Source organism: Acinonyx jubatus, chromosome C2 (genome assembly GCF_027475565.1).
Source record: "Acinonyx jubatus isolate Ajub_Pintada_27869175 chromosome C2, VMU_Ajub_asm_v1.0, whole genome shotgun sequence".
NCBI lineage: Eukaryota > Metazoa > Chordata > Mammalia > Carnivora > Felidae > Acinonyx > Acinonyx jubatus.
In genome coordinates this window covers 102062789-102084396 of record NC_069384.1, presented here as the reverse complement: position 1 = coordinate 102084396, position 21608 = coordinate 102062789, and the positions used below count along the sequence as shown (strand labels likewise).

The window sequence follows — 21608 nt, the reverse complement described above, 5'->3', positions numbered from 1 at the left end:
GCACCTAAAGAAGGTACTCCAAATTCCTGGATTTTCTCAGTATGAGATCTCCCTTTCTAAACATTAGCTAAAAATGAATCTTCTCTCTTGGGGGATTAAAAAAAACACCCTCCAACACATTTTGGGTTAAATTTACTTCTAAAACATCAGAATCTGGGGCTGAGGAGAAAAGTCAGAAGGATTTGCAATTGATTTTGGGTTAATTCCTTTCTGACTTACTTTGGAACTCTATGTCAGTCACTCAGCTTTTGTGTGTGTGCTTCATATTAGGAACCTGAAAATCTGAGATGTGAAAAAATTATTCTGCCTGCTACAGAAAGAGACACTGAATCTAAAAAGAGACTGTGTCTGTTCTCAGATGTAGGTTTCCTTTTGGAAGGAACTCAATATGATTTACTCCAAGTTCAAGCCTCCCTTTAATTAAGTAATTCATTTTTAAAAGGAGCAGAGTGATTTCCTTCCAAAGAGTACTATTTGAAAAGGGAGATAAAAAAGTAAATTTACAGTGGAGAAGACTGATTAAGCACTACTTCAGCCAGTGGATCAAGGCCAACATCAATAGTGATAAATGATGTTAATGGTAGGTATCTATGATATCATGGCATGAAAATGGCACTTTACCTCTGTGTTTTTATCCCAAATAACTGACAACCTCAGTCTAATCATGAGAAAAAACACCAGACAAAATTCCAACAGAGTAGCATGCTGTAGAATATGTACCCCTTAAACTCTCAAGGTCATCAGAAACAAGCTAAGTGTGAAAAACTGTCATAGCTCAAAGGAGCCTATGGAAACACAACAACTAGATGCAACGTGTTATTCCGGGTGGAATCCTGGAAAGGAAAAAAGGATACTAGGTAAAAGCCAAGGAAATACGAGTAACATACTAGCTTTACTGAATAGCATATCAACATTGGCTCATTAATTGTAACACATGTTCATACTAATGTAAGATATTAGTAGGGGAAACTGGGTACAGGGCATGTGGAGACTCTGTACTATCTTCTCAACTTTTCTGTAAGTCTAAAACTGTTCTAAATAATAAAGTCTATTAATTTTTGGAAGGCAAAATAGTAATTAAGAAAGTCTTGAAAGGTCCAGAGTTAACCCTATTCCCTATTCTAAACTCCAATGAACTTAAACTCTGCGCTTCTGGAAACGTTTTCCTAATAACTCTGAACATAGTTAAATCATACCCTTTCATAAAGGAATGGCTTTCAAACATTTTTAAGCAGAATGGAGAGGGAAAGTACATTTACATTGTGATCCAGGGTACACACACACACACACACACACACACACACACACACACAAACCCAGCTACATAACCGAAACAAACATCTCTCAACAATATTACTCTGCAGTGCATGCTTTTTTTTTTTATTCTATTCTCTTTGATTAGCTCTACTGTATTCTATGTTATTCTCTTTGGTGATTGAAAAATATCCCAATTGTGAGCTACACCAATTGGAAAAACCCTCCTTTAAGGCTTAACTCAAGTGCCAGCTTCTCTAAGATGCCTCTGCACTGTCCAATATGGCAGCTACTAGTCACATGTGGCAATTTAAATGTTTAGTGCTCAGTAGCCACATGTGGCTCATGGCTACCATATGGGACAGCATGGATGTAGAACATTTTCATCACTGCAGCAAATTTTATTGGGCAGTGCTATGGATTCTCTCCATCTCTTGCTTGAACTAATGAAATAGCCTACCAACTTATCTCTTTTTCACCTTAAAATCTTCCATCCTGCTGCTGGAATTAACTTTCTAAAATCACAGATTAATTTCTCTGCTTGAAACCCTTCAGTGGCTCTCCATTTCCTATGATATGAAACATTTCTCTGAGGCCCTTCAGAGTTTGATTTCTCTACCTCTCCAGTAGCATCTCTGAACTCTCCTGCTAAATTCCATTTACTCTTAAGCTTCTATGCTTTTGTTCATCTTTTTTTTTTTTTCTGGAAATGCTCTTGTGCCCTTTCTCTTCTAGACATAATCCTGATTACTTTCATAATCCTAGCTCCTATATTCTCCCTTCTATGAAACATTCCCAAGAGACTACCCTTCCCAAGGGAAATATATTGCTTTCTTTTATGTGTTACTACTAGAGCAGTGTTTTAGCACTTACACCATATTATAATTAGCCATGTACAGTCTGTTTCTCCCCTAGACTATGAGGTCTTTGAGAACTGTGAATATGCCCCAGTCAGCTCTTTATCTCCGCTGTCTGCAATGTGGGATACTTGCATGCTGGCTGATGAGCTGGATGGCTGGATGGATGGCTGACTGGATTGTAAGTGGGGTGAGGGCAGGGATCACACCTGTACTTATTTAATATTTCCACAGCACAATGTGGGGTACATAAAAGGTAGTTATGAATTCTCATTGTCTGCTTTCAGGCAATGAGGTTTAGGCAGATTGTTTTTTATAAATTCAGTACAATCTGTCTTTTTGTAGGAAGGAAAGAAGAAGCTGGTACTAAATTTTTTTCAGTGTAACAAATGCTTTTTTTTCTTTCCTTCTCATACTGTTAAAAGTTCACAGACTCTGTGGGGAACAAAAAACTACTTGTGAAGTGGTTTTAAAGCCCATTAAAATGGCTTTTACAAGTGCTTACTCTAGGTGAGTAATAATTTAAGATTGGTAGGTAGAAAAATTGTTCTAATAGAAAAAAATCACAGGATGAGAGAACATCTGAAGACCTGAATTCTGTTTCAGCTTTACTGTTTTGTCATCATTCATTCATTAATTCATTCATTTTACTTTGTGTCCTTGAACAAGTTCCAAAATCTTCTGGATCACAGCTTCTCTGTGTAAAATAAAGATAATTCATAATTGTCTCTAAGTCTGTCTCACTGATATAAAGAATGTAGGGATAGGTTGTGAGCTCTTTAGAAGTCATAGTCATAGTAGTATTTGTTGTTGTTTCTTATGAATTGGTACCGCTTTAAACTATTTGCAAGATTTTCTTAAGTTATAAAGTCAAAGAGTCTTTGTGAAATAACGGTTATCTATAACGGAGTGCTTTGTATATTTTATGGGGAAAAGAAAACCTCAGCCCTTATTTGTGTTTGCTAGTTGGATTGCCTAGTAATGTTTTTGAAAAAATAAAAAATACAACAACACACATATATAGCGATGACCACAAACCACTACTTGAAAGGCACCGCAATCTCCAAGCACATTTTCAAATATCTTGGGCAGGGTTACCACATACCACTGTGTGGGCTGTGCCCTGCCCAACCTTAAGTAATAGTTTTTGTCTTGGGGACCTAATCAAAAGCTGCTTCTTTATATGAACATGATTTGATTCACAAAGATACAAAGTTCCTATGATTAATGGCAAAACCTCCTATCATGTCTATGTAAGAATCAGGCATAATAGCAGTTTATTGGCTTCCCGCTTTTCCAGATATCTTGCTCTAAGTTTTCTGTGGATGACGCCAATGTTTTCTGCGCCTCATAGAAAGTTCCATCCTTGCTTAACATTTTCATGTGAATTTCCCTTCCATCTTAGAATACGCTCCAGCCGTCCTTTGGCAACGAATTCTTTATGCTGATACCAGGGTTAATATTGGAAGTCAGACCAGAAGTGATGGATTTGAAAAATTCTCTAGATTCCTCAGAGAGGAAGAAACAAACAATTATAAGTCAAAGGACGTTACCGCTTTGGGCAAAAGTTACTCGAAGTCTTCTACTCTCGTACTTAGAAGTGAGTTACTGAAATAGTACTAAAAGGAAAAAGTCTCACTAACAGTTTAGCCAAGTTGTTGTTGGTACAGTGTTGGTTTGAATCATACACGAAAGCAGAGTGTTTTTGTGGCTATCTGGACCAACTTTATTACCTCCAAATTTAACTGACACTAAATAAAAGCAGAACAATAGAAAACATGTGTTTCCAGTCCAACTCTCAACTGAGACCACTGGGCAGCATGGCATGTATTGAGTAATCCTTATTGTTTGACATTTGCTGACAGATTCCAGAGGGATTTGTGAATTAAGGACAACTGCCTGGGAAAGAAAATTTGGAATTTGACTTTAACAGAAAATTTCAAAATAATTTAAGAAATAAACTATTCATACTAGACCAGTCTTTATGTTGGGTAGCTATCAAAAAGAAGATAAATATTTCAAAACTAAAAAAGAGCAGGAAGTACATTAATGTTGAGTAGATCAATAAGAGAAATTTGCACTAGGGGAGATGATATATCTTGTCTTATTCCTGTTGTCCTTTCATTTACTCATATAGAAAAAGAGCAAGTGGGGCACCCGGGTGGGTAATTCGGTTAAATGTCTGACTCTTGGTTTTGGCTCAGGTCATGATCTCATGGTTCATGGGATTGAGCCCCACGTTGGGCTCTGCACTGACAGCATGGAGCCTGCCTGGGATTCTCTTTCTCCCCCTCTCCCTCTCCCTCCCCTCCCCTCTCAAAAATAAAAAACCATTAAAAAATAAATAATAACAAAAAGAAAAAGAGCAAGTATGCCTATTTATTTCTGCCAATACTGGAGTGGAGAGTAGGGCTTCTAAGCCAAGTTTTTAACTATAATGTCATTTCTTAAGATGAACCTCTGTATTACTATTTTATTAAAGAAGAAACCCTGTTATCCTATAAAGAAGGAAACAGGAGGGGCGCCTGGGTGGCGCAGTCGGTTGAGCCTCCGACTTCAGCCAGGTCACAATCTCGCCGTCCGTGAGTTCGAGCCCCGCGTCAGGCTCTGGGCTGAGGGCTCAGAGCCTGGAGCCTGTTTCCGATTCTGTGTCTCCCTCTCTCTCTGCCCCTCCCCCGTTCATGCTCTGTCTCTCTCTGTCCCAAAAATAAATAAACGTTGAAAAAAAAAATTTAAATAAATAAATAAATAAAGAAGGAAAGAGGAAAGACTATAGCTTCTGGGTGGCCCTTTCCTTCTGAAGATACTATTCCCAAGGTCTGCCAAGTTGTTTTCAGAGGTAAAAAGTAAACAGAGTTGCCACACAAACAGTGGCCTTAAAGTCATTAAAAATAATTAAGTCATTAAATGTACACCCATATTATTCACAAGAGCCAAAAGGTAGAAGCAACTCAAATGTCCACTGGCAGATTAATGGATGAATAAAATGCAGTATATACGTATAATGGAATATTATTCATCCCTAAAAAGTAAGGAAATTCTGGCACATGCTACCACATGGATGAAACTTGAGGACATTATGCCAAGTGAAATAAGCCAGTCACAGCAAGACAAATGTTGTATAATTTCTCTTATAGGAGATATCTAAAGTAGTCAAACTCATAGAAACAAAGTAGAATGGTGGTCTTACCAGGGGCTAGAGGAAGGGGGAAACTGAGAGTTGTTCAATGGGTATGGTTATGTTCAGTTTTGCAAGATGAAAACATTTCAGAAACTGGTTGCACAGCAATGCAAATATACCTAACACTACTGAGCTGTACATTTAAAAATAGTTAAGATAGTAAATTTTTATGTTACGTGTAGTGTATCTTATTGCAACTAATTTTAAATGTCAGGGGCACCTGGATGGCTCATTCTGTTGAGTTTCTGATTCTTGGTTTTGGCTCAGGTCATGATCTCATGGTTCATGAGCTTGAGCCCTGTGTCAGGGTCTGTACTGACAGTGTGGAGCATGCTTAGGATTCTTTCTCTCCCTCTCTCTCTCTGCCTCTCCCCCACCAAAAATAAACTTAAAAAAATTTTAAATGTCAATGAATGACTCTAAACATTATGGAGAACTGAAATTTAAAAATACACTTGGAAACAGTCTGAACAATATATGTTTTTTGTCATTAAAAGTCATTGAGGTTCTTCATTCATAGTGGGGCATGACAAGTTGAGCAAAATCACATAGATGTACTATCCAAAGCTGAGTAAGTGAATAACCCCAGATGTCTTCAAATAATAATTGCAAGGTCCCAACAGGGTTCCCTTTTTCTTGACTTGCAGGGTTTAAGAGGAAAATTGGGAACTGCCAAACTACAAAGAAGCTTCTGAGAGGAGGATTGACATATTTAGGTGTATTCTTGGCATCAGTGAAATTCGGCATACAATATACAGAATATAGTACTCGTAGGAACTGTAATTATGATATGCTGATTCGTTTTTGACAATGAACACTTACGAAGGAGTAAGAGTGGAAAAGTGGTTAAATTGTTTGATTGAAACTTTTCTACTATCATTATAAACCCCTTTCTAGGCAACTGTGTTCCACGCACATCATAACTGTTCTGCCTTTCTCTTTTCTTCCCCAGCTCTTAGCCATAAAACCCACAATTTGGTAAAGGAACTACTTGCTTACTGTTTGTTTCAAAGGACTCTGTTTTCTTAGGAGCTAGAAGTCTGACCATGAAGCCTTTATCCATCCCCACCTATCCTCATTATAATTGATGTTTCATCAGAAACAGAAAGCTTATTTCCAAGGAACAATTTGAGGCCGAAGAAGGCGAGTTACTGCAATACTGATGTGTCAAAATCATACCTGCTGAGCACTTGCTCCCAGAGTTCTGTCAAAGGAAATCTGTTTGCATAGGCAGCTGGGCAACCAAGATACTTCCGACAGTGTTTCCTAACTGTAGTTTTCTTTGCAAATTTATTTATTTTTTTTGATAACACAATATTTGCTCATAAAACTTTGTTTTTGTTTATTTTTCTGTTCTTCCTCCTCTGCTTCCTCCTCCTTCTCATTCTTCTGGCTTATTTTTTACTTCTTATCATACTGTCTGGAATGCTCCTGGTGATGAGTTCGGTATTTTTCTTATTTTGGTGACCACTAACACTGAATTTCCATAGGTGTAATTTTTGTGACAGTACTAATATGGTCTGCTGCCTTTTCACTGCCCTCAACTGAGCTACTTCTGTGTCTCAGTTATTACTGCTTTTAGGCAAATGAGTGGAAAGCCAGGCTGACTCCAAGGGTCATGGAGATTGACATAGCATTGTTGAGCTATCTTCTCTGCCAACCCCCAGATCCAGGGGCATTTCCCTACTGAGTTGGTTGGGATTCTAGGTCAGCTAGTTTCTGGGATAGGAATTGGAGGGGTAAAATGAGAAGGGGAGAAAGGAAAGGCAGGTGTTTATAGAGTTATGTCAAAAAATGTTGTTGCTTTTAGTAAATTAAATTACTCTAATTAGATCTTATGATCTTGTACTTAGAATTGAGTTACTTAAATGACATACTAAAAGAAAAAATTCTCGTTGACAATTGAGCCAAGCGGATTTCTCATTCTCCTTGTATGTGGACATATTATCGCTGGCTTTATTCTCCAGGTGCACGGATGCCTTGTGTGATTGCAGTGAAAAGTGGAGAAGCTCTGAGCTCCACGCTTGTTCTTTTAAATGGGTAACACTTATTTGTTTCCTAGAACTTTGCTGATGTTCAAGTAAATGTGAGAAGGTTAGCGGCAAGTGGGTACATTAAGAAAAGTATTTTCAACCGGCAGATTTTATAACCAATTTAACGATACACCTAAACTGGGTGAGATGAAATGTTCTTTTCCCTCTTTGTATAAATGAGGGCTTGTTGGTCAAGAATACCAGAGGGAATCCCCTAAGAGTGGTGGATCCCCAAAAAGCTATGTCCACGTCTTGGAACTTGTGAATGTGATCTTATTTGGGAAAAGGGTCTTTGTAGCTAAAATTCCAGCGAGGGAGGTACAGAGGAAAAATGTTTCCTAAAGCCGTTGGAGGGAGTGTGGCTCTGCTGACACATTGATTTCAGACTCCTAGCCTCCAGAGCTATCAGAGAATACATTTCTCTTATTTTAAGCCACCAACGTTGTAGTGCTTTGTTACCACAGCCCTGGGAAACAAATTAAGAGCTCTTTAAAAACCCTAGAATTTTATAATGTGGAACTCTCTTCAGGGAACAGGAACATTTATTAAGTACCACTGCAGCAGGCACTGGCTAGATGCTTAACTTAAGTGATGAAGGATGAAGAAACTGAGGGCAAAAGTCTCACAGTGACAACACGGGGAGCTGGGTGAGAATCTCACTGAGAGGCAGTGTGGTGAGTATGGAGCTCTGGCTCTGGATCATGTCTGGCTTTGATCCTGGCTAAGTTACCCACTCCAACTCAGTTTCCTCAACTGGAAATTAGAAATCATAATAGAACATCATAAAATTTCTGGCAAGATGAAAACGTGTAAGGTATTAGAATAATACATAAGAAGGGCTAAATGAACATTAACTGTTAAGATTACTACACACTACACCACACACTATATTCTACACACTATACACTATACTAATCCTACTAATCATAGCCTTAGCTATGGACACCAGGCATAGACGAAAAGAGAATGAGCTCATCTGTAAGACAAATCATCTGAACTTTATCAGTTATCACACTGGAGGCCACTTTTAGAGAGATTCTTCTCTAGTACATTTATTCAGTTCTGGTGTGGCTGTCAAAAGGAGATAAAAAATATATCACTTCATTTTAAAGATACAAAAACTGAGGGGTGCCTGGGTGGCTCAGTCGGTTAAGCAACTGACTTCGGGTCAGGTCATGATGTCCCGGTTCATGGGTTTGAGCCCCACGTCAGGCTCTGTACTGACAGGTCAGAGCCTGGAGCCTGTTTCGGATTCTGTGTCTCCCTCTCTCTCTGTTCCTCCCCTGCTTGTTCTCTCTCTCTCTCTGTCTCTCAAAAATAAATAAACGTTAAAAAAAAAAAGAAAACTGAAGTTCGTTATCTTTTTGTACCTTGCTCATGGTCTAAAGCCAAGGAGGAAATGACAGTGGGATTCAGTCCTAGGATTCTCTCACTCCAAAGTGGTCTTTCTGTCACACTGCACTTGCTTCCTGTGACAATGCTCTGCACATGCTAATGTCCAAGGAGTGTTTTTTGAATTTTGAAATCAGGCCTCATTATCCATAACTTTAAAGTAATATTGGAACTTCCCAAATTATTTTGAAATGAAGAAATTGTGGCCAACCATTTCAGGATCATCAATCTCTGAAAACATTATGGCAAAGGGAAGGATTAAGAAACAATCAATTTAGAAGATAAATCTATTTCTTTTTGTCCCCACCCCTACTCTTTTTCCCATTTACCATAGATTTCATAAAAGTGGCCAGGCAACTAGTGGAAATCTAGGTTTATTTTTCTTTTCTTACTTTCTTAAAAATTAAAGAAACAGAAGGGAAATGAATGTCCTATTATAAGCACGGATCATCCTCACTTTCACAGTTAACATTTTGGAAAGAAAATGTTTTCATTTTATATTTCTCAATTTGTCCCATCTAGTTAATTAGATACTAAGACATTTACTCCTCTCTTGTATCAAAGGTCTTCAGGATGGGATGCGGCTCCATTTAAATAAAAGATGAAGGATACTGAAACAGAAGCAGCCTTTAACCAGCAGACCCATAAATAAGAAAGTAGTTGGAGCTATACAGTCCTGACCCTGGCACTTGTACTGAGCTAGCGAGAGGCTCCTCACCTGGAGGTTAAGCACTCGGTGGTGGGGTGCATCTATAAACCCCTTAAAATGTTTGCAAATTTTGCATAAACATTTTCTACCTACACTTCAAAGGGGCCTCGATATCTGTAAGCTGAGAACGGCTGCTTCAAGGCCTCATTACTAAAGCTAATTGCCACATTTTATTCCTTTATATTATCTTAAATGCCATTGTAATGTCAAGTGTATAATAAATGTTTGTTGGTTGCTTATGTGAGAACCAGAAGCTCCATGTTATTAAAGATGTCATATTGTTTCAAAAGGGTCAGATTTCTAAAAGGGCGATTCCATGCTCTAATTGGAAGAATTTACCTGCCAGGGAGGGTCCAGATTGGGTTCTTGCCCTTGTGCCTCTATGGAATGATCCTGTGTGGGTTACTTCTCTTCTCTGGGTTGCTGTTTCTTCATCTGTGAAATAAAGATGGGAATTAACCCAAAGTTGCCTTCAAACTTTAAAACAATTCTGTTCCATGTTGGTGTGCCTGGGTGGCTCAGTTAGTTGTGTGTCCAACTCTTAATTTTGGCTCAGTTCATGATCCCAGGGTCACGGGGTCAAGCCCTGCGAAAGGCTCTGCGCTGAGCATGGAGCCTGCTTGAGACTTTCTCTCTCCCTCCCTCTGTCCCTCTCCTCCACATGTGCATGCTCTCTCTCTCTTTAAAATAAATTTAAAAAAATGAATAAAATCTAAAAATAAATAAGACAATTCTGTTCCATGTCAAAACAATTCTGTTCCATCCTGCTAAATGATTTCCCACAAAATTCTAGATTGTATTATAAAAACAAGGCGTGAAAATTTAGCCATACTTTAAAAATTATTCTTAGAGAAGGTTACAGTTTGAGAACATGCCATTGGCTAGTGACATCTGAATGTACTTGGAGGACTATAAGGTGCCACATTACCACCCATAGCAGGGTTTAGGGGAGGTCCCAACTGGGACAGAGTTAGAGGCTAAGGGGCTTATACCTCTCTTTTATCAGAACAACCGGCTTGTAATCTGCTTTATGTAGTGGGTTTCTGAGCGAGATTTTGTTTGTAGAGAATGTTTTTTGATTTTAATTAGTCTCTGTTGATATCCATGTGGGGGGCAGGGAGGTTGTAGAAAAAGGAAAGAGGTGAAGTTAATTATTGTATTTAAAATCAGGTTTTGAAAAGTCACTGGAAACAGAGTCAGAAGGCCTAAGGCTTGTTTCTTAATTTCTTATTTATTAGCTGTGTCACATTTGGCAAGTCAGACAGTCTTTCTGAATCTTTGTCCTCACATATAGAATGACAAAAGTATCTCATTTACAGGGTAGTTGTAAGAATCATATGAAATGTTTGTGAAAGAGCTTCATAATTGGTAAAGTAACATAAATTTGGGGTTCAAGCTCTGTGTTGGGCTCTATGCTGACAGCTTATAGCCTGGAGCCTGTTTGGGATTCTGTCTCTCTCTCTCTCTCTCTCTCTCTCTCTCTCTCTCCCTCTCCCCCTCCCCCACTCATGCTCTGTCTGTCTGTCTCTCAAAAATAAATAGACATGAAAGCAAGAAAGCAAAAGAAGGAAAGAAAGAGAGAGAGAGAAAGAAAGGAAGAAAAAGAATTTGCAGATAAGTCCAAGTTATGGGGTGGAGTTGTAAAATACAGCAGATTACAGAGTTCCAAGTATGGTCAAACTTTGGGGGAAATATAAAGTCGTGTTCTTCAGTTCGAAAAGTCAGTTGGGGGTACCTGGGTGGCTCAGTCAGTTAAGCGTCTGATTCTTGCTTTCAGCTCAGATCATGATCTCACAGTTCGTGGGATCAAGCCCCATGTCAGTCTCCATGCTGACAGTTCAGAGCCTGCTGGGGATTCTCTCTCTCTTCTCTCTCTGCCCCCTCCCCCTGCTCATGTACAGGAGTTCTTGCTCTCAAAATAAATAAATAAACTTAAAAAAAAACCCTGAAAAAAATAGTTACTTGTCCAAGGGTAGGATGGAGGGAAATGTGGCCTATGATCAGTTCAAGTAAAAAACACTAAAGAATTTAAATTGACTTCAAGTTCATTATGAGCCATTAGTGTTGTGGAAAGGTTGGCAAATAAAAGTGATCTAATTGTCTCAGTCCATTTGGGCTTTTATAGAATGCCACAATCTGGGTAGCTTATAAACAATAGTGATTTATTTCTTATAGTTCTGGAGACTAAGTCCAAGATCAAGGTGCCAGCATCACTGTCTTTCTGGTGAAGGCCCTCTTCCCGGTTCATAGCTGGCACTTTCTAACATGTCCTTACATGGTGGAAGGGGCAAGAGATCCCTTTGGAGCCTCTTTTATATGATCACTAATCCCATTCATGAGGGGGCTCCATTCTTATGACCTAAGCACCTCTGAAGGGCCCCTACCTCCTAATCACTTTGGGGGTTCCGATTCAACATGGATTTTGGGGAGATACATTCAGACTGCAGTGCCAATATTCTTCTGTATCTACAGAAGTACTGTGCCGTGGATGACAAGAGGGGGCTGCAACTCTTTGATTAGCATCTTTTTTCCAGCTGGTATGAGTGGTTACTGCGGCAGGTTGAGCATAGCCAAAGAAAGTTAGATAGAGAACGTCTGGAAGGTTTTCAAGGGCAACATTGAGAGAAGATTTGGAGAGAGAGAAACTTGTGTTTTAAATGTGTTACAGGCTATCATGGAGGTGAAGGTTTGGAATTGTTTTATTGTTTTCAGAGGTGAATCTCAGGAAAAACTTTAAACAATAAGAGCTATCTAAAGGGGAAACGATTGCCTGGTTGAAGGAGTGAGATTTCCATTAGGGAAACTGTTCAAGCAGAGACTGAACCACACCTTCTGAGGGTTGTTACCAATCAGCAGGAAGGTTTTAAGAAGAAATTACTAAGATTTCATCAAATCTAAGATCTTATTTCTACAACAGAATTCAATATCCCACTAGAGAATGATTTGCTTCATTAAGTTGTTTTTTTGCCATAACAAAAGTGTGGGTTTTGAAATTGGCAAACTGGAGTTTGCTATTGTACGATATTCAGAATGTTGTTTAACCTCTGGGAACATCGGTTAGGTTGTCAGTAGCACAAAAATGATTATCTCTGCGTTGCTGTGAAGGTGATACAACAAACACAACATTGGTAGAGGATGCTTCAGGGAGCTCAGAGAGTAAGGGCTCAGAGAGAATAATTTTTGTCACGTTTATTACCTGTTCTTCTTATTTTCTACATGCATCTTATTTCCAGTCCGAAGAGATTCCTTTCAAGTGACTCTACTGGACCCTTCAGAGACATACGAGCTAAGTGGGTCAAATGGTGACTCCCATGAGTCTAGGAGAAAGACTTCACTCCGGAAGTTCACAGGGGTACCATATCACCTCTTTTGTGTTTGCATCAATGTTTGTTTTCTCCTAAATGGAGGAAACCTGTGGAACAACTCCTTTGTCCTAAATTATAACCTGATTTTCCTGCCCTTCGAAACCAGAACTAGGGCAACCTGATTGATTTATTTTCTTTGTTTAAAATTTTAGTCAATAAAATATCTTATTAAAAATTTAAGGACCAAGATCTCCCTTGTGGAGTAAAGTATCTGCAACCTCGAGGAATAAAGAGTTGGTAACTGAAGTATTTGGGTCAGTTATGTATTCTTTCTATGCCTATTTTTTTCCATCAATAAAGCAATTCTAAGCTGATTTTACTTAAAAACGACTCCCCAGTTGATGAGTTAGTAAGGGGCAAGCAGTTTACTATTCTTAACAGAAGATGAAAAACATGACATTCCTCCATGGTTAAGAAAGAGACCGTGTGAATTCTCTCTGACAGAAGTAGAAGGAGGCAGTAAAGACGCTGGGTTTCCATAGGTTGGTCATAGGCCGGCCTTTGGCCTCAGTTAGAAGGTAAGAGGGAACTGTCTATGAGGAGATACTATGATAATTCTGACTAAAGATCTCACACAAAAAGCGGATTATTCGATTTTCAAAAGAAATGAAAAAGATACTATAACACTCTTTAGGTTTATTTATTTATTTTTAAAAATTTTTCACTTATTATTTCTGATAGAGAGCATGAGTGAGCACAAGCTGGGGAGGGGCAGAGAGAGAGGGAGATGCAGAATCAGAAGCAGGCTCCACGCTCTGAGCTATCAGCACAGAGCCTGATGCGGGGCTTGAACCCACGAACTGTGAGATCATGATCTAAGCCGAAGACAGATGCTTAACCAATTGAGCCACCCAGGTACCCCACAATCTCTAGGTTTAGATAAGACTCAACTTCAAATTTTGTTTTCACTTTTCTTTCTTCTGCATGAGCAAACATTTATTGATGCCTGTGGGGCATGACATTCTATGATGCACAAGCATGTTGCAGAACAGCGATGAGCTGGCATTTTGGTCACCTAAAGAAGAGGTCTGGGTGTGAGGACAGTAGAGTTATTATTGCTCCAGAAAAATTGCCATGGAAGTGACATTTTGAACTTGTTTCCTTCTTTCTTCTGCTGGTCCTTTTAATTTATTTGTTCAATATTCTACTTCTATTAATTCCCAAATTCTCTTTTGTATCTTTTCAGAGATCTGGAACTCAAAATGATCACATTAGCTTGGAATTCCTACTTGACAACCTTTGATCTTCTAATGGAGCTGAAAAGGCAGGGATGCAATGTTTAAATAGCAAACTGTCACCCAGGAAACTACCATTCTATTTTGGTAACAATCGCAGAGAGTATTTATTGAACAACTTATGTCCCAGAACTTTGCTAACCACTTTATATGTATTGCCTTATGTAGTTCGCCTAATAACACTATAATGGAGGCACTATTTCTATAACTGTTTCACAAATGAGGAAACTGAGACACTGGGAAATTTAAAAGCTGGTGCAAAGTCTCGCAACTAATGTAGAGAACACAACTCTTAACCACTCTTGCTATACTGTCTCTTTGTGCAAACACCTTTGATCTTAACCTGGCAGATCATTAATCTACATATCCGTCCATCCAATCAACGGTTCATCAAGAGTATGCTGGAGATATAAACTATGAATAAGACTGACACGGTCACTCTCCTCTGGCCACTTTCTACAGAGAGAGAGCGTGCAAGTGAGGGAGAGGGGCAGAGGGAGAGGGATTAAGGAGGCTCCATGGTCAGCAAGGAGCCCGACTCAGGGCTTGAGACCCAGGGATCATGACCTGAGCTGAAATCAAGAGTTGGCCATTCAACCGACTGAACCACCCATGCACCCCAACAGGGATTCTTTTGACTTATTTCTAACTTGACTCTGAACATGCTTAAATTCTTCTCCTGTAAGCCTGAAATAAATGCTCTTTTTTTGACTTAAAAAAAATCAAGTCCCTGCTCTCTTTTAAGCCATTTTCCAAAAGCTCTATTCCAGGAAAGCTGCCACACCCATTGTATTTTACTGAACAATGTGTCCTCAGGTATCTTTTAAAACAGGTGACTTGAGTAGAGATTCTGGGACAGTCCAGCTAAGTGGACACTCTGGTTACTTTCCCCCACCTTTTATCAAGTGATCTGTGGGATTCCATGCTCTGTTCTCTAATTTTGAAAGATCTGTTCTCCTTTCACCTTTCCAAGTTGGCCTGAAAATTTTCTTCCCCTCAACCTCTCCCCTACCCTCTCACTCTTCAAAAAGATGTTAACTTTGGGAGAGCAGTTCTTAATTATTTACCACACAGTCCTCTGGCAGACTACAAGAATCCAGGGCAAAGCAAAAGAGAAAGGCAAAAGAAAACCGAAAGCCCGGGCTAATGATTTCCTTCAACGAGAATATTTGTTATCATAAGGCGGTGTTTTATTTAGGTTATAGTTCTTTAGAGCAGGTATTAGCTATGTCTTCCTTGTACCTGCTTGGAATTTGTTGAGGCTAATATTTTCCTTATTGAAACAGCAGCAAATCTAAGGTAGCAAAATAATGCTGATGGGAAGGGGAAACCAAGACTCCCAGGGGGCATCTTCATGGTCTATCTCAGAGACATGTGGCCAAGTTTGTACACAATCTTTATGTTATCTAATTATATAATTTTACTTCCTAGCTTGATGCCACAGTTTAAAACTGCACCTCATTCCCTTCCCTGGTTAATTTTTCTCCAGAGCCCTTTTCTCCGCTCATATGCTATAAAATTCACTTATTATAATAATTATTATTTTTAAATAATTCTTTAAATGGCTGATGTCCCCTCTAGAATTTAAGCTCCTCAAGGGAGCTTAGTTTATTACTCATTCAGGGCCTAGAGTTGTTCTGGCACAGGATAGGTGCACGATAAATATCTGTTGGATAAATGAATTATTAATCCTGATCAAAGTAATATTAATAAATAATAACTGTGATCAAGGGTTTTTTTTTACATATATTTAATTTATAGACAACTGGTTGGACATTTACAATTACAATTATTTTATATAAATCTTCTAATTGGCAGGGTGCCTGGGTGGCTCAGACAGTTAAGCGTCTGACTTCAGCTCAGGTCATGATCTCATGGTTCGTGAGTTTGAGCCCTGCGTTGGGCTCTGTGCTGACAGCTCAGAGCCTGGAGCCTGCTTTGGATTCTGTGTCTCCCTCTCTCTCTCGCCTCCTCCCCTGCGCATGCTCTGTCTCTCTCTGTTTCTCAGAAGCAAATAAACATTAAAAAAATTTTTTTTTTAAATTCTAATTGGCTAAAATATTGCAAAAGGACCTCTACAAAACTTTGGTGGTCAAAAGTCACATAGAACCCATTTTTATCAGCATGATAGGCTCTTCTAAACATGCATGGCATGGGGCGCCTGGGTGGCTCATGTGGTTAAGCGTCTGACTTTTGATTTCAGCTCAGGTCATGATCTCATGTTTCATGAGATCGAGCCCTGTGTCAGGCTGTGCACTGACAGGGCGAAGCCTACTTGGGATTCTCTGTTTCCTTCTCTCTCTGCCCGTCTCCTGTGCATGCGCACTCTCTCTCTCTCAAATAAATAAACACTTAAAAAAGGTAAAAAAAAATAAACATACATGGAAGGATCAGTCTGTGCTGATGAGAATGGAAAATCTTGAGTTTTCCTGAAGCCGGCAGACTTACTTGAGTCCCTACAGCTAAGGGTAAGGGTGTGGTTTGTCTGAGTGTATTATAACTGTTTCTAGCAGCAAGTTGAGGTGCTGCTTACCAGCCACACGAAACTCAGACTCACCAATTTTATATTCTTATTTCTGGACAAAACACTGTCATCCAATTCCATGGTTCTTAGGACCAGATCAGGCAGTCCATTAATTATTTGAGAGCTTCTCCTGTATTTGAGACTGTCCCAATCACAGGAGATGCTTCCCAGCAGTGACATGTCAGTGTGCTTTGAGGACCCTAGTGGCTGCCCCAGCTCGTCCTTTCCTCCCAAGACTCCTACTTCCGGGCCCAATCTAGTGTAAGCGAGACTGGGCTAATCTGAGTAACAAAGTTCACTTTTGACTGAGATTTAGTAACCTCCTCTCACTTAGTGTGGCCTCTTTCAATAAGTGGTCTGAAGAACTGATAAAGGACTAGATTTATCTAGAAGTGGGAGGAACAACTGGCTTCACTGGGCTTAAATTAATAGAGTAGGTTGGTGAATCCAAAAAGGTAGGGGATTTGCAAGCCAATTCTCTCTAGGCCTGCCTTAATGACATTTGACTTATTTCTAAACAGAGGAAAGCTTGGTGGGTTTGCAAACATATGCAAATCACATAGCCGTGTAACACCTGTGCCACTCTTAATTATGTCATCTATTTCAGTGTGGTCCTTGGGAGAAATCCTCATATAAACTATACATCTACTGGTACGTGGGGATTCATGAAGTCCAAATTCTAAATCCATCTGTTCTTTTAATATCTTGGCTAGTTTATTAAAAAAAAAAAAGTCTTATTAACATGTAATTCACCCATTCACCCATTTAATGTATATAATTCAATGGTTTTTAGTATGCTCACAGTTATATAAACATCACCAGTCAATTTTAGACCATTTTCATCACCCCAACAAGATACCTGTATCCTTTAGCAGTTGTCCCCTATTCTTTAAAAAAAAATTTTTTAATGTTTATTTATTTTTGAGAGAGACAGAGACAGGGTGTAAGCGGGGGAAGGACAGAGAGAAAGGGAGACAGAATCCAGAGCAGCCTCCAGGCTCTGAGAAAGCTGTCAGCACAGAGCCTGATGCAGGGCTTGAACTCGCAAACTGCGAGATCATGACCTGAGCCGAAGTCGGACACTTAACCAATTGAGCCACCCAGGCGCCCCAGTTGTCCTCTATTCTTTTCCAATTCCACCCTTTCTTTCTGGCTACAGGATTGCCTATTGTGGATATGGAACACAGATGGAATCATACAATATATGGTCTTCTTCCACTTAGCGTAATCTTTTCAATGTTCACCCATGCTGTAACAAGTATCAGTACTTCATTCCTTTTTATTGCTGGATAATATTCCGTTGTTCCATTCTGTACCATACTTTATCCATTTTTCAGTCAATGAACACTTAGATTGTTTTCATTTTGGGCTATTTTGAGTCATGGTGCTGCAAACATTTGTGTATACATTCTTACGTGGACACACATTCTAATTCTCTTGGATATACAGCTAGGAGTGGAATGGGGCTGGATTATATGGTTACTCTATGTTGAACTTTTTGAGGAGCTACCAAACTACCTGCCATAGCAGCTCACCATTTTACATTCCCACCAGCAGTGTATGATGATTCCAATTTCTCTACCTCCTTTCCAACAACTGTTATTATTTGTTTTTTGTTTGTTTGTTTGTTTCTTATTATGGCACTTTGGTTGGTGTGAAATGGTATCTTACGCTTTTGATCTTCGTTTCCCTAATGACTACTGATAGTAAGCACTTTTTCATGTGTCGATTGGCTGTTTGTACGTCTTCTTTGGAGAAATGTCTATTCAATTCCCTTGCCCATTTTTAAATGGCTTATTTGTCTTTTAGATGTTGAATTTTTCCTCACAGGCCTTAAGAATTGGGGATAGTTGGAGGAAGAGCCTCAGACCTCTTGCCTGCTCCAGTCTAGAAAAGAACTTTTGCAACACAAAGCTGGGGTGGTAAGATGCCGGCAGCCTGCTTTTCTCAGGGATATACCATAGCCCTAGACTAGGATCCAAGTTGAGAGGGAGTCCTGTGTTCTCAGCGGCACCCATCCAGAGTGGAACATGGTCCCATAGCTGGAGGTGGGCAGGGACTGGGTTGTGGCTTAAATGCCTCACACTCTTGCTGCTCTTATTGAATTTTAGTAGACTGTCTTGAATAAAGTTTTCTTCATCCGTTATATTTCCTCAGGACAATTTCTAGAGACTAACTAGTTGCTGATGTATACTCTTTACCAATTGATGTTTTGCTAAGGAGTGGGTTCATAGAGCTCCTTACACACCATTCTGGAAGTTGAGTTCCATTTGGATAATTTTTTAGAGAAAGTGTTTCACCTTGTATACTTGGTGGTAAAATAGTTTATGCTGACATAGTAGATACAGAATTATGAGGGGCAGTTTTTATAAAAGTATTTGCAAGTTTATAAACAGTGGATTAAGAAAACTGATTGAAGTTGAGGACTGGTTGACTTTTAACTTTGTATCCAAATGTATTTGGTCTGACAAACCATTTTTAATTTATTGCTATAAATAGTTGAATGGAAATATTTGAACAATGAGGGTGATAGTGCATTTCAGATGAAAGCTTATTGTTGCTCTAGTAATCTGTGTAGAAGGCCATCACCGCCATTGAAATTTATCAAAATGATGCCTGTTTTTAAAAGCATAGGAATAGTTACAATGTGCAAATCAAGTTATGAAAACCTCATTAGTTCTATGCATTAATCTGAAAAGTTCATAGGCAAAAATGACCATACATTTCTTCATTAATTCAAAAGAACTACCACACCACTCTATGTCTTTTTGAAAAACAACTTTCCCAATTTCCCTGATGAATTTATTTGTAGTTTTAGGGCTAAGATTTACATTTAATAATTCTTCAAATTCTTTATTGAATCAAGGGCTGATCTCCTATATATTAATCGCCAACCAGTTGAATATCACTTTAGTTGAGACTCTGCTCATATCTAAAACCCTTTTCTTCCTATTCCTCACACCCCCACCTCCATGGTGAAGTTGACTATTCCTTTCTCTTGGGGTTTAGAAGTCTGGTTAGTTATAAATAATCACATCAGCATCTTTGAGAGAATACGTATTGCTTAATAATCGTGAGAAAACGTTAAAATGTATTCCTTATTGGAAATTCGTCACTTTTTGGCCAGTTGGCTTGTGTGTATTACTGCCTAAAGTAGCTTTATGGGCAAAAAAAGTATTGTATAAGAACATAAAACTAGAATATTTAAGAATGAAACCAAGCATCTCCCAATGATATTTCCCTGAACAGTTACTGAACTACACAAGGATAAATCCTGAAAGTAATTAACGAAGTAATTTTCTCTTCTTTTGGCTGGGAAAGTTTCAGTAATAAAGTTTGGCTTCTGTTGAGTTGAAACCTCTTAGTTTCTAACACAGTTCAAGGCAAATGGAAAAACCCATTCAATCCTTAATTTTTTAATGCAGTTAAATAATAAACTGATAAATTGCATTAAAGCTAGGATTAATTTTTCCCCTGCAAAGGCAGGAATTCTATCTTACTAAATCTGCTTTAGCGTTCAAGCATATATTTTGGAAGATGCTTACCTCCCGGTTGGGTGTATCTCCCTGCGGCTTAGGTGAGCACCCAGGCTTTGGCTCCTCCCCAGCTGCTGCCAGCTTCCCACTGCGCCGGGTGGCTCGGAGCGTCCTGGAGTTAGGTGTTCGGCCCCGCCCTCTGCACTATTGCTAAAACTCCAATTCTGCCAGACTGATTCCGGTGATTAATTATTGACAAAAGGAAAACACTCCCACGCAAACTTGTGTCCAACAGCACTGCTCCCAGCGATTCCTTCCAGAAGAGAATGCCGGCTGCACCACTCCCCTCCCCCCTTGCTCTACGGTCCCAACTTCCCACACGCTGCCACTCTCAGTCCTGGGCGATCAGGCTCGTCCTCGGAGGAATGCAGCCCAGCGACTTCTACATTTTTAAATTTGGTTTTCTGCAGCTCGTTGGCACTTCTCCGGGGACCAGCCTCTCTGGAGGGGGCGCTTTCCGGATGCAGGGGAAGCCGGGGCTCTGAGAGCAACGGAGGAGGCTAAGGCGTCGCTGTCACCTCCGGCTGCTGCAGTAAAACCCCGAGCCGCCGCGCGGATGGGGAGGAGGGGATAGGGAGGTGTCCTCCCCCTCGCTTGGGCTGGGAGCCCCGACACTACCAAAGGGGCACGTCCTTTGGTAGTGGTGGTGGGGGCGGGCTGATAAACAGGAGGCCCAACGTGGGAGCTTTGGGGCTTTAGCCTAAGCCGGCGTTAACCCGACCAGGGGAAGGAAGCCTGCCCAGCATCCATCCATCTGCAGACCTGGGCAAGGGGGCGAAGCTCGGCGGATGCCGCGCAGGACTGCGGAGCGAAACTCGGCAGCAGGCTGAGGAGTGAGCCCGGGGCTCGGGGCCGGGGCGGCGGTCGGCCGAGCAGGCATCCCACTGCATTTGTTTGTCAAAAACCGAGGAAAGTAAACCCGTTTAGCGTCGGCAGCTAATTTTGGTGCCTTTGAACGTGCAAAACGCCTCTCCCCGCCCCACTCCCTCCATCCCGCCACCTTCCCTCCGCCCCTTGGCTGGGAGGTTAATCGTTGAAAAACTGGACTCCCCCGGGGAAACAGATGGAAGGATCGTGCCCGGGGAACTTGTGTGTGCTCACTCACAAGTGAAGAGAATTAATGTGGGCCCGGACTGCGGCAGGAAAGCAAACTGGGGAAAGAGGGCTGGGAGGCGGCTCGCCGGTGCAGACACGCGCGGCGCGGGCTCCCGCGGATCCGGGGCCCGCGTGCCCAGCGCTCGGGCTCCGCTCTCAATTATCTTCCCGAGGAGGCGCGGGACCGGCGAAATGCATCTTCCCTGGGAGCCAGCATCCAGAACACCATCGATCCCTTCTCTACCGAGAGCAAGGTGCTTAGATTTAACGTGGCGGCTGCTTTGCCGAGAGCGCCGAGGCCCTAGAGGCTCCCAGCCCTGATAACTCCGCACCTGAGACGATCTGCCCAAGACCCAGGGGCGTCCGGGGCCCAGAGCCTCCTTTGACTGATGAGCATTTGGGCAACATCTGCCAGTCAGCCCCCGGG

The 21608-nt window shown here is 40.6% G+C and overlaps 1 protein-coding gene across 2 annotated transcripts in view; it reads right to left on the bottom strand.

Annotated features, from left to right (window-relative positions):
* The window catches only part of SPTSSB (serine palmitoyltransferase small subunit B), a 29891-nt gene extending 8865 nt beyond the window's left edge, over nt 1-21026 (bottom strand). The window contains exons 1-2 of one of the 2 annotated variants that reach the window (XM_053221251.1): nt 20096-21026; nt 9766-9861 (exon numbers count right to left, since the gene is read on the bottom strand). The gene's annotated coding sequence lies outside the window, so the exon portion shown is untranslated. The remainder of the gene's footprint in view (nt 1-9765; nt 9862-20095) is intronic. The other variant, XM_015066042.3, reaches the window with a different exon arrangement.
* Nucleotides 21027-21608: the final 582 nt, after the last annotated feature.